Source organism: Lathyrus oleraceus, chromosome 4 (genome assembly GCF_024323335.1).
Source record: "Lathyrus oleraceus cultivar Zhongwan6 chromosome 4, CAAS_Psat_ZW6_1.0, whole genome shotgun sequence".
Classification (NCBI taxonomy): domain Eukaryota; kingdom Viridiplantae; phylum Streptophyta; class Magnoliopsida; order Fabales; family Fabaceae; genus Lathyrus; species Lathyrus oleraceus.
In genome coordinates, this window is record NC_066582.1 from 116,692,409 (window position 1) to 116,706,858 (window position 14,450).

The window sequence follows — 14,450 nt, forward strand, 5'->3', positions numbered from 1 at the left end:
GGATGAGATCGCCCGCTTGACTGCCATGATGGAGTCAGTTCTTACTGCTCAGAACCAAGCTTCTCCAACACCTGCAACTCCTCCCACGAGGACTATTACTTTAGAGGTGACTACCTCTACCATGCCTGCTGCTACCGCCCATTTCGCGCTGAATATGCCTGCCGGATTCCCGTGGGGAATACCGCCCAACTTTGTGCCTGAAGGCTTTGCGCCTACATTTGCTTCCATGTCGGCATCTAGCCCGGTCATGTCCGTGCCACCTCCCGTTGTGCACACTTTGCCTCGTGTAGAGGATACCATCTATCATTCTGAGCCGTCTGAGGGTCCGGATGTTTATGAGAAGATGGATGAGATGAAAGATCGGTTTCTTGAGTTGCGCAAGGAATTGAAGACATTGAGAGGTAAAGATCTGTTTGGGAAGAGTGACGCCGAGTTGTGTTTGGTGCCCAATGTCAAGATCCCGGTGAAGTTCAAAGTGCCTGACTTTGAAAAGTATAAGGGGAACTCTTGTCCGCTCAGTCATCTTGTGATGTATGCTCGCAAAATGTCTACTCTGACCGACAATGATCAATTGCTTATTCATTACTTCCAAGATAGCCTGACTGGTGTTGCGCTCCGTTGGTACATGGGGTTGGATAGTGCAAGCATTCGCACTTTCAACGACTTGGGAGAGCTTTTGTGAAGTAATACAAGTATAATGTGGACATGGCGCCGGATAGAGACCAACTGAGGTCTATGTCTCAGAAAGACAAAGAGACATTTAAAGAATACGTGCAAAGATGGAGGGAGTTGGCCTCCCAGATCACTCCTCCTTTGGAGGAGAAAGAAATGACAAAATCTTCTTAAAAACCTTGAGTTCATTTTATTATGAACGCATGATCACTAGTGCCCCCAGTGATTTTACCGAAATGGTAAATATGGGGATGAGACTTGAGGAAGGAGTCTGTGAAGGAAGGTTGTCAAGAGATGAGGCGTCAACAAGCAAGAGATATGGTAGCAACTTTGGTAAGAAGAAGGATAGTGAGACCAACTTAGTAATCAGTGGGAGGCAGAGAAGGCCTCAGATCAAAAGAAATCCCCCACCCCGTCAACATCATCATCATCAAGTGTCATCAGTAATTCCGGTATTTTCTAATCAACAAGCAACACCAATTCAACAACAACAACATCCACGTCAACAACTAGCGCAATAAAGAACGAACACCTACAACAACAACAATACCAACAACAATCATCATCAGCAGAACTTTGAGAGGAAGAAAGTCTCTTTTGACCCGACTCCTATGTCGTATGCAGAGTTGTATCCCTCGCTAGTTCTCAAGAACTTAATTCAACCGAGGAACCCACCGCATATCCCAGAACCACTTCCCTGGTGGTATAAACCCGAACTCTGTTGTGCTTTTCATCAAGGAGCACCTGGACAAGATATTGAAAATTGTTATCCATTGAAGTATGAGGTTTAAAAGCTTATGAAGAGTGGTATGGTGTCCTTTGAGGACAGTGCGCCAAATGTGAAAGCAAACCCTTTGCCCGCTCATGGGAACTCTTCAGTGAATATGGTGGACGGTTGTCCTAGAGAATTCAAGGTTTTTGACATCTGGTTTATCCGAAGATCTTTGGTGCAGATGCACAAGGATATCTGTTTGGTGAGTAACTGTGAACATGACCATGATGGTTGTGTTGTTTGTAGTGTGAACCCAAGAGGGTGTGATGTAGTAAAAAGGGATATCCAACGTCTGATGGATGAAGGCATGATCCAGATTGTTCAATCTCGTCATGTAGATGACGACGTCAATGTTATAGTGCCCATTTTCAAGCAACAAGAGCGGTTGGTAATTCAATATGATAGCAACAACAATAATAATGTCAGTCAAAGATCAATATCGTCGTTGGTAATACGGTTAGCGAGCCCAGTTCCATATTCATATGATGAGGTTGTACCGTACTAGTACAATGCTACAATGATAAAGAATGGTCAAGAGGTCCCATTACCTACGACTAGTTCAGTAGTGAGCATTGTCGATGTAACGAAGGTGGCCCGCAGTGGTCGAGTGTTTGGGCCGGTGTTCCCTGAAAACAAAGAGGAAACGATTGTTGGTAAGAAGGTGGAGGTGCCTAATGTAGATCCAGTTGGCTGTTCAAAAGATAAGTCTGGTGAATCCAGTAACTTGAAAGCCAATGATGATGATGAGGTACTCCGATTAATAAAGAGGAGCGAATTTAATGTGGTAGAGCAGTTGCTCCAGACCCCCTCAAAAATCTCAGTGTTGTCTCTGCTGATGAATTCCGAAGCACACAGAGAAGCACTATAGAGAGTTCTTGAACAAGCATACGTAAAGTATGATGTTACTGTGGATCAGTTTGATCACATCATGGGTAACATCACTTCATGCAATAATTTAAGATTTTGCGATGAAGAACTCCCTAAGGAGGGAAGAAATCACAACCTGGCTTTGCATATTTCAATGAACTGTAAGGAAGATGCTTTGTTAAATGTGCTTGTTAACACCGGTTTGTCTTTGAATGTGCTTCCAAAGTCAACTTTGTCAAAGAAATCTTACCAAGGAGCGCCCATGAGGTATAGCGGTGTAATCATCAAAGATTTTAATGGTTCGCGCAAGACAGTAATTAGTGAAGTGGACCTTCCGGTTAAGATAGGTCTGAGTGATTTTCATATTACTTTTCAAGTAATGGATATCCACCCGACCTACAACTGTTTATTAGGAAGGCCATGGATTCATGAGGCAGGGGTTGTTACCTCCACTCTGCATCAGAAATTGAAATTTGTCAAGAATGGCAAGCCTGTGATTGTTGGAGGAGAGAAGGCGTTGTTGGTTAGCCATTTGTCATCTTTCTCGTATGTTGAAGCTGAGGATGAGGTTGGAACTTTGTTCCAAGCCTTATCTATTGCTGTTGAGAAGAGAGTTGGGGCACATATGTCCTCGTTGAAAGATGCCAAGAAGATTGTGGAAGAAGGTGTTGTTGATCAGTGGGGGCGTATGGTAGAGGTCTCCGACAACAAAGGCATAACCGGTTTGGGGTTCCAGAAAGGCTCATCAATTGCAAGATCTTAAGATATGCAACTCAGCTTTCGTAGCGGAGGGTTCATTCATGGCAATGAATAACACTTAGCTGTTGTGCTAGAGGATAGCGAAGAGGAAGACTGCACCAACTTTGTAATGCATGGAAAGACATGCAAAAATTGGACGGTCGTTGATATTCTTGTTATTTTGCATCGATCTAAGTAATTGCTTTTATATTTTAAAATCCTTCTCCTACTCCTAAGGGAGAAGTGAACATTGTTTGGGCATTTTAAATTGACCATTAATAAAATTAATTCTATTCATCCACATCTTTGATGTTTATTTTTACTTTTTGCTTTATTCTAAAAATGGTAATCACAAAAAATATAAATAAACAATATAATTGTCCATCTGCATAATATTTGGTTACAAATTCACTTCTCTAAAATCAAAATATCAAATCATTATGCAGGTTGGTTCCTAACCCCATTGAATACAATGATCCTTCTCCTTCTCCAAATTTTGAATTCCCTGTGTTTGAGGTCGAGGAGGAAAATGATGTAGAAGTGAGTGATGAATTGTCTCGTCTTCTTGAGCAAGATGAAAATATTATTCAACCATTTGAAGAGCAGATTGAGCTAGTTAACTTGGGTTCCGAAGATGATGTAAAGGAAGTCAAGATTAGGTATCGACTTTGTCCAGATGCTAAGAAGGGGTTGATTAATCTTCTTCGAGAATATTCATATGTGTTTGCTTGGTCCTATCAAGACATGCCTGGTTGGATTCTGAGATTGTGGAACATAGATTGTCGTTGAAGCCAGAATGCCTTCTAGTCAAGCAGAAGTTGAGAAGAACACATCCTGATATGGCTGTAAAGATCAAAGAGGAAGTGCAGAAGCAGATTGATGATGTTTTCCTTGTAACAGCTGAGTATCCGTAATGGGTGGCCAATATTGTGCCAGTGCCGAAGAAAGATGGAAAAGTCCACATGTGTGTTGATTATAGAGATTTGAATAAAGCCAGTCCAAAAGATGATTTCCCTCTGCCACACATTGATATGTTGGTAGACAATACTACTAAATTCAAAGTCTTTTCGTTTATGGATGGATTTTCCAGATATAATCAGATCAAAATGGCACCCGAAGATATGGAGAAGACCATATTCATTATACCCTGGGGAACATTCTGTTATAGAGTGATGCCTTTCGGTTTAAAGAATGCTGGCGCAACTTACCAGAGAGCAATGACTACTCTTTTTCATGATATGATGCATAAAGAGATTGAAGTTTATGTCGATGACATGATTGCTAAATCAATTGATGAAGATGAACATGTTGAGCATTTGTTGAAGCTATTCCAGCGTTTAAGGAAGTATAAACTCCGCTTGAATCCCAATAAGTGCACTTTTGGTGTTCGTTCTGGTAAGTTGTTGGGCTTTATTATCAGCGAGAAGGGTATTGAAGTTGATCCTACCAAGGTCAAAGCAATACAAGAGATGCCGACGCCCAAAATTGAGAAGCAAGTCATAGGTTTTCTCGGCCTCTTGAATTATATTTCCAAATTCATTTCCCACATGACTGCCACATGTGCACCTATTTTTAAGCTTCTTCGGAAAGATCAGTCTTGTGATTGGACCGAAGACTTCCAGAAAGCTTTCGAAAGTATCAAGGAATATTTGCTTAAACCTCTGATTTTGTCTCCACCTGTTGAAGGAAGATCGTTGATCATGTATTTGATTGTGCTTGATGAGAGTATGGGTTGTGTTCTTGGTCAGCAAGATGAGACTGGAAGGAAAGAATTTGCAATTTACTACCTCAGTAAGAAGTTCACCAACTGTGAGACTCGGTATTTTATGCTTGAGAAGATTTGTTACGCATTGGCTTGGGTTGCTAAGCGTCTGCGCTAGTATATGTTGAATCATACCACTTGGTTGATATCCAAAATGGATCCAATCAAGTATATATTTGAGAAGCCTTCTTTAACTGGGAGGATTGCCCGTTGGCAAATGTTGTTGTCAGAGTATGAAATTGAATACTGATCTCAGAAAGCAATCAAAGGTAGTATCTTAGCTGACCATTTGGCTCATCAACCAATTGAAGATTACCAGTCAGTACAGTATGACTTTCCTGATGAAGAGATTTTGTACTTGAAAATGAAAGATTGTGATGAACCATTGCTTGAAGAAGGGCCAGAACCTGGTTCCCGTTGGGGCATGGTATTTGATGGAGCTGTTAATCAATATGGAAATGGCATTGGGGCAGTGATTATTACTCCTCAAGGCACGCATCTACCATTTACAGCTAGATTGACTTTCAAATGTACAAACAACATGGTAGAATATGAAGCTTGCATTATGGGGCTTGAAGAGGCCATGAATCTCATAATCAAGTATTTGGATGTCTTCGGTGATTCGGCCTTGGTTGTGAATCAGATCAAAGGTGAATAGGAGACAAATCAACCCAGTTTAGTACCATATAGAGATTATGCGAGGAGGATTTCAAATTTCTTTATAAAGGTTGAATTTCATCATATCCCTCGAGATGAAAACCGGATGGAAAATGCTCTTGCAACATTGGCATCAATGATCGTAGTGAAGTATTGGAATGAAGTCCCCAGTTTATCTGTGATGCGTCTTGATAGGCCAACTCATGTGTTTGCTATTGAAGAAATTAAAGACGAGAAGTCGTGGTATTACAACATCAAATGTTTCCTCCAAAGTCAGATTTACCCGCCTGGGGGATCTTTGAAAGATAAGAAGACTTTGAGAAGATTAGCCGGTAATTTCTACTTGAATGGTGATATACTGTACAAGAGAAACTTCGATATGGTTTTGCTCAGATGCGTGGATAGACACGAAACAGACTTGTTGATGACCGAAGTGCACGAAGGTTCCTTTGGTACTCATTCCAATGGACATGCAATGGCGAAGAAGATGTTGCGAGCAGGTTACTATTGGCTGACAATGGAATATGATTGTTGCAAAATTGTGAAGAAGTGCCACAAGTGTCAAATTTATGCCGATAAGATCCATGTTCCTCTGACACTTTTGAATGTTATCTCTTCCCCATGGCCATTCTCCATGTGGGGAATTGATATGATTGGGATGATTGAACCCAAAGCTTCGAATGGACATCATTTCATTTTGGTGGCAATTGACTACTTCACAAAATGGGTTGAAGCGACATCGTATGCAAATGTAACCAAGCAAGTTGTTGTAAGGTTTATCAAGAATCAGATCATATGTCGTTATGGTGTGCCAAGTAAGATCATTACTGATAATGGATCAAACTTGAATAACAATATGGTGGAAGCTCTTTGCAAAGAATTCAAGATTGCACATCATAATTCTTCTCCATACAGACCCAAGATGAATGGGGCTGTTGAAGCTGCAAATAAGAATATTAAGAAGATTATTTAGAAGATGGTTGTCACATATAAGGATTGGCATGGGATACTCCCATTTGCTTTGCATGGGTATCGTACATCCATCCGCACTTCAACAGGGGAAACCCCTTTCTCTCTTGTGTATGGTATGAAAGCAGTGCTCCCCGTAGAGGTTGAGATTCCTTCATTGCGTGTGCTCATGGAAGCCAAGTTGACTGAACCTGAATGGTGTCAAACCAGGTTTGACCAGTTGAATTTAATTGAAGAGAAGAGATTAACTACCATGTGTCACGGTCAGTTATATCAGCAGAGAATGAATAAGGCTTTTGATAAGAAGGTCAGACCTCGAGTGTTCAGAGAAGGTGACCTTGAGCTCAAGAAGATTTTGACTTTCAAGCCAGATTCCAGAGGAAAATGGACTCCTAATTATGAACGCCCATATGTTGTTAAGAAAGCCTTTTCAGGCGGTGCATTGATTCTTACAACAATGGATGGTGAAGAGTTCACTCGTCCTGTGAACGCAGATGCAGTCAAGAAATACTTCTTCTACAAAAAGAAAAGAACGGGTCGCTAAGTTGAAAACCTGAAAGGGCGGCTTAGGCAAAAATGAGCGTCTCGGTGGACTGAAAACCCGAAAGGGTGATCCAGGAAAAAATTAGAGACATAAAACAGAAAGAATTTCCCGATAAGTTGAGTACCCCACCTTGGGGCAACTTATGCAAAAATTAGGGATTATGGCAAGTAACTGCATTCTGCTGATCTTCAGTGTTTTGAAGGCTTGATTGAGCACAAGGGTTGACATCGATTCATCACCCCAGTAGCGGTCAAGAGCATAGTGGATATCAAGAGTTGGTAGAGGGATTAAGGATCATTTGTATTCAATGTAACCCTTTTCCATGTAAATTACCATTTTCAACTTTGTAAAATCTATGGAGTCTTGTCATTTACAGATTACCATTCTATTAAATAAAGTTGAGCTTTTATCCAAATTGTTTCTACTCTTATTTACTTCAGCCAATAGTTTTAAATTTTATTATGATCATTTTTAAATTAAATTTTTAAATCAAAATCAAGTTTTCTTTAATATAAAAGCAAGAATTTTTCCAAAGCAAGTAAAAGGAATATCAACAGCATTTCAATGAATAGCAAGTCCTTAAGTGTGAAGCATCAGAGGTTCCCCAAGAAGTTAACCCTTTGGGTATCCCTAGACATTAGTGTTGATTCAGTTCCTCGGTGGAGTGTTTGATCCTCAGTGGAATTTCTTTGTCCCCAGCTGATTTGGTTGATTCAGATGCCCTGCGATGTGTTGTTTTCCCCGACGGAGTTTCTGCCTTCCTCGACGAAGTTCGTATTTCCTGGGTAGGGTTGATCTTCAGAGATGGTTTATCTTCCCTAGTGGATCACTTTGGTGTCCCCACCAATCGTTATTCAACTTGCTCCCTGTCAGAGTTTCCTCCTGGTTTCTGAGCAGCTTTTGTTATGATTATTCTCTGTAGGGTTGTCGCCCATTTTCATGGTGTTGACCTAAAATCCCCACAGATTGGATGTTCTATCCTCAGCAAATCTCCTCCTTCCCCTGTTAGGTTTGAACCTTTGGGATGTTGATCTCTCTGTTCTCCAGCAGTTGTCTCCATATTTTGTGGATTGACCGAGGATTGTACCGGTGGTTCAATTTCTTTGCGACACCTCTGTATCCTTTGTGATCGTTTTGTCAGCATAATCATCATATATACATATACATATACATTCTTATAATTTCATAATTTCCATATCTCTCATCTTCATATTTGATTTGTTTGAGATTCTTATGGCAGTATTTTATCCCCATACCAAATCTGGTGTCTGTCCTCCTTCAATTGTAGAGTGTCAGCCCCTTAAGCAGAAAGACTTTAACATTTCTCTGTTTCCCCACTGAGTTTATTTCCTCGTGGATGGTTGTTATTTCAATTTCCTCTCCAGTAGATTTTATGGATGGAATTACTCCCCTTAAGTTATGTCCTCATTGGGTTGAGTCTTGATTAATTGTTTCTTTCTAGCTCTTACCTAGATAGATGCTTTGGTCCCCTAAGAGTCTATTACCCAGTAACTGGTAATATTCTTCTTAGTTTGCAGTTTGTTACTTCTTGCTCAATACCCGACAAAAGTACCCTTTTTTCTCCTCGGTAGATCCCCTAGGAAGTATATCCTTGATATGTTCATCCTAACCGGTGACAGATATCTTTCTTGCCCCTGCCTGAGTCTATCCTTGATATGTTCGCTTTAACCAGTGACGGATATTCTCATTTTTGGTATTCTACCCAGTAAAAAGGTAGTTGTAATCCCTATTTTGTTCCTCAGAGAGTTAATCCTTGATATGTTCATCTTAACCGGTGACGGGTTTTCTTCTCTTTGTGGTTTTCTACCCAGTAACCGGTAGTTGTAAATCCCACTTTGTCCCCTTGCAGAGTTAATCCTTGATATGTTCATCCTAACCGGTGACGGATTTTCTCTCCGACGGTTTTCTATCCAGCTTTTGATAGATGTAATTCCTACCCTTTTTGTTCAGTTGGTATATCCTTGATATGTTCATCCTAACCGATGACGGGTATCCTCCTTGGCATTTCCAGGCAAGTCTATCCTTGATATGCTCATCTTAACCGGTGACAGATTTTCTTCCTTGTTGAGTTTATCCTTGATATGTTCATCCTAACCGATGACGGATACTCTCACCCTTGGTCTTCTGCCCAGTAACTGGTAGTTGTAAATCCTATATTTTCTGCAGTTTTTCCCAGCAAGGCTATTCTTACCCAGTAACAGGTAATGAATACTCCCTCCTGGTGGTCCTCAACGAGTCATCCTTGATATGTTCATCCTAACCGATGACGAATGTTCTCTCTGTCAGATCTTTATTATCTCCTTACCCAGTAACATGTAGTACATAATAGATTTCTGCTCCTCCTGTTGAAGTTTATCTTCCCCAGTTGAGTTGAATGCGCATTTCCTTAGTGAAATTGCTTTTCATGCATGAGGCGAGTATTTCAGTTTTATCCTTACTTACTCGTATCCCCGACAGATGTTGTTGTTTCCCCGGATGAGTCTTTTCCATATTTGTGTGGAATCTCTCTAGTCCCCCAGTAGTTTTAAGTTGTAGCCTGGTCTACGCATAACTCCTTTTTCCCTAGAGTCTTTGTCTCCCCAGTGAGTTTTCCATACGGAATGCATAAATTCAAACTCAGTGCCATTTTTACTTTGAGATCATGTCCTTGTTTTTAATTTTGGTGATGGTTGAAGGTAAACTAGTCTGGTGAGGTCCACCGGAGAAGAAGACCGGAGCTACAGCTCCAGCGATGTGTTGTCATCTCTCACAACCATAGGATCCATCTAATTTGTTTTAATCTTGAGCGTTCTTTCTGATTACCAAGGTTATGGTGCGCTGACTAGAGTCTGTCGTGGATAGCGCGTTTGTGACCACTTGATCTGCCACCTCAATTAATGAGGGAGATCAAGTGGTCCACATTTTTTCTGATATTTTAATTTTCATTTTAATTGCATTATTTTCAATAATTCATATTAAATTCAATATTGATCCAAAAAATATGGGACTTTCACCAAAAAAATTCAAATATTTTTCTCTTTAATATTCTGAATTAAAATTATTTTTTGGATCGTTATTAATATTTTTCATGAATTAATTGATTTTGCATTTGTTTTTAATTGTTTAAAAATATTTTTAAATGTCCAAAAATTATGAAATTTTTTCTCCAAGGTAATTTGACCTTCTTTGACCTATGAAAAATCTCATGGTCATTTCTTTGGTGTTTTGATGAGATTTTAGGAATTGGACAAACCATATTTAATTTAAATGCACTATTTTAGTATTTTAATTTGAATAAATGTCAAATAAATTTGTTGACCAATTGTGATGACTTGTTTATGTTTGACTCTTGTTGTTGGGCCTTGGTCAAGGTTGATTTGGCTTTGTCAAATTAATATCATTGGATTTAGGGGATTGATGGAATGTACATTCCATCTCCCAAAATGAATGGATGATATTAATTTGGTAAAAGACCTCCTTTGACCAATTTGTGTTTTGATCCATTCCCCTCCCACTTCATCTTATTCCCTTTCTTCATTCATTCATTCCATTTGGCCTATGATATCTCATAATCCTAAGGCTAGTTGATTGAAAAATTGACATGAGTATGGATGAGATTAAGCCACACCTTTTGCATATTCTTTTTGTGTGTAGTATGTTTCATGAGCATAGTCCATTATACTATGTCTCTAACATGTATTAACACCAAAATTTTATTGCCCGACCTTAAATAGTTGTGACTTCTACATAAGTCCAATTACGATTGCTTAACATAGCGCTAAATTTGTGACATAAAATGGATAAGCATTCTAGTTAGTGAGATTGTAAGTCTCCCCTATTTCATGGTATTGTGTGGAAAATTGGCCTTTTTTCCTTCCTTTGGAAGATGTCTTGGTTAAAAGATCCATGATTGTGATAAGTGGGTTGAGTGTTCTCCAAAGAATGACTTCAATTAAAAAGCAAAAGCAAAACAATACTAACTTCTAACCAATTAACTAATAACTTTTAATTTCAAGTTCTTTACTTTAATGCCATGTAATTTTTGTTTCTATTCACTTGCCATTGTTCATATCATTCTAATTGTTTATGTTAATGCAATTTTCACTTTGTCCATTTGGACCATATTGTGATATATTTTGTTTGTGTATACTTTGCTAGTTTATGTGGTCTTTGACCATTAATGTACATAATAACAACAAAAACCCTAAAAGACTTTTGTGTGGATTTTTGGCTTGATCTTGGACAAATGGACTTAGAATCTAGGCAACCTTCCTATGCTAAAGAACTTGGCCAATGCCAACTTGTTGAGAAACCAAGTGCTTGCAATCTGAAACTTCATTTGATACATCATTCAAGATCATTTTGAGTTCATCTGCAACATGATCATTGTGAAGCTGTTATTTTACACCTGTGACTTATGGAATTCATCTGTTACCTGGGCTACTTTGAAGAATATCATGGAATGGATAAGCTTGGATGTGGCCATCTTTATTTGATGCCTTGATCTTCAAGATAATATAATTGTGCATTTGTGTGTTGCTTGATTCTAAAAGTACAAGGGAATTCCGGGTTTCTATTGACATTCTTGTCTATTGGATTGTTACCCATTTGGTCAGATCTTTTCAGCTCTAAACTTTTAATTTTGTACATAGGATATTCTCTTCATCTTCTCCACATTTCTTTAATTTCAAAATCTCTCCCTCCATTTTTTTTAAAAATCTTCTTTGTGTGAACTACTTTGGTTCTAAACTTTGACCACTTTGCAAAAAAGGATAGAAACTTTGGCCTTATGCCATTGCATTTTCAAACTTCTTTTCTTAGATCAAGCTTGTAAATAAATTTAACTATACTTGACCTAAACTTTCAAAAAGCCAAAAAGAGCTAACTCATTCAAACCATTTTTTAGGCCTTCGTGCCTTTCAAACTTAAATTTTGTTAAAAGCAATGCATCCACTTTGAAATTTGTATCTCGAACTACGAGGTTTTGATCCCTCATTTTTATGTTGGTACGTAGGTACAAGACCGAAGGTCTTATCAAACACAAAAATATAATTAATGAATTCTTTTCTCATCTCCCCATTCTATTTGTTTGTAAACATCACTTTAAACCAAGTACACATGCATACAAAAAGGGCTCCCTAGGAGTACCTAGGACACTTTGGGTGCTAACACCTTCCCTCTGTGTAACCAACCCCCTTACCTGTAATCTCTGACCTTTTATTAGTTTTGATTTGAAAACTTCTTACTTTTGGGTTTTGTTCGTACTTTTTCCATTTTCCCTTGGAAACAATAAAAGCACGGTGGCGACTCTTGTTACTTGATCTCTAGCTTGTCAATAGCTTGATGGTCATGAATTTACCGCTACACATGTGAATGTATGTTGATGCATGTGAATGTATGTTCATGCATGTGAGAGACGATTTATATGATAAATAAGCCGATGAGATCAGGATAATTGCAAATTCCCTCAAATTAAATATTAAGTTTATGCTTTCCAAATCTTAGCACTCATCAAGACTAGTATCAAATAATGTAGGTTTCGCCTACGCGAGGTGCATATTCTATATTAGTAAGGTGAGATGGGATAATTGTAATATCCAATTGCTAAAACAATGGGTCAAACTTAACTAAACAAATTATAATAAGATTATATATGTTTAGAAGCAAGAGTTAGAAATGATCCATGTGATGGATTGAAATAAGGAGTTATTCACCTAACTAAAATATTCGAGAGTTGTATTAGATACAATTGTAAGGAGTTCCTACCTAAATAACCTAGTTTTGTGTAATCCGCCTACACGGACTTAAAACAAAGTGAAATGTGGATCTCGACCAACTAGAAAATCTTCAAACGGGATTTTCCGAATCAAATGGTGAGGATCATTTATTTTGAGTAAAATAGTGGGAGCATATTTAATTAAAGGTTTAATTAAATATGTTATTGATACTTATATTTTCATTATTTTCATGTAGATTACCATGACAACAAACACCTCAAACAACATTTTGTGATCAATCCTTGATAAGGAAAAATTGTCTGGGACAAATTTTCTGGATTGGCACCGAAATCTGAGGATTATCCTCAAACATGATAGAAAGTTGTATGTCTTGGAGAAACCTGTTCCTGAAGAGGAACCTCCTAGTTCTGCACCTAAGTCAGAAAGAGATGCTTATAAGAAACATGTTGATGATGCCAATGAAATTGCTTGCCTCATGCTAGCTACCATGAACTCAGAGTTGCAAAAGCAACATGAGAACATGGCAGCGTTCGATATGATCGAACACCTGAAGATGCTCTATCAAAAGTAGGAAAGGCATGAAAGGTTTGAAGTTTCAAAAGCCCTTATTCAAGGCAAGTTAATTGAGGGAGCCCCTGTAGGTCCCCATGTGCTCAAGATGATTGGGCATGTGGAGAACCTTGAGAGGTTGGTTTTTCCCTTCAAAAAGGAACTTGCGACTGATTTGATCTTGCAATCGTTGCCAAATAGATTCAGTCAATTTGTCCTTAATTTCAATATGAATGATATGGACAAATCTCTTCCTGAACTGCTAGCCATGTTAAGAACTGCTTAGCAGAATCTGAAGTCAAAAGGGAAGTCCATTCTGATGATTGGAAATGGAAAGAGACAGAACAAAAGACCCACCAAGCAGGGTGATAAAGGGAAAGAAAAGGAAGTTGTTAAACCCAAACTCATTGCTCCTATTTTGAAGCCTAGTGGAGGCATAGCAAAGGAAGGCACCTGCTTCCATTGCGGTAAGACTGGACACTGGAAGAGAAACTGCCCAAAGTACCTGGAAGATAAGAAGAATGGAGTAGAGACTTCAACTTCAGGTATTTTTGTTATTGAAATTAATTTATCTACTTCTGCATCATGGGTATTAGATACTGGATGTCGTTCTCACATTTGTACCAATGTGAAGGGGCTAAAAAGGAGTAGATATTTGGCAAAAGGGGAAGTTGACCTACGAGTTGGCAATGGAGCAAAGGTTGCTGCTTTAGCCATAGGAACTTATGTATTGACTTTATCTAGTGGTTTAATAATTCAGTTAGAGAACTGTCATTATGTGCCTGCAATTAGCAGGAATATTATTTATGTTTCTTGTTTGGATAAGTTTGGTTTTTCATTTATAATAAAGAACAATTGTTGCTCCATTTATTTAAATGCTATATTCTATGCTACTGCACAAATGAACAATGGACTATATGTCCTTGATCTTGAAATGCCTATTTATAACATTAATACTAAAAGGATGAAACCTAATGAGTTAAATCCAACTTACCTTTGGCATTGTCGATTAGGGCACATAAATGAGAAACACATTTTCAAACTCCATAAAGATGGACTCTTGGACTCTTTATATTATGAATCATATGAGACATGCATATCTTGTTTAATTGGAAAGATGACAAAGTCTCTATTCACAAGAAAAGGTTAAAGAGCTAATGATCTCTTGGGCCTCATACATAC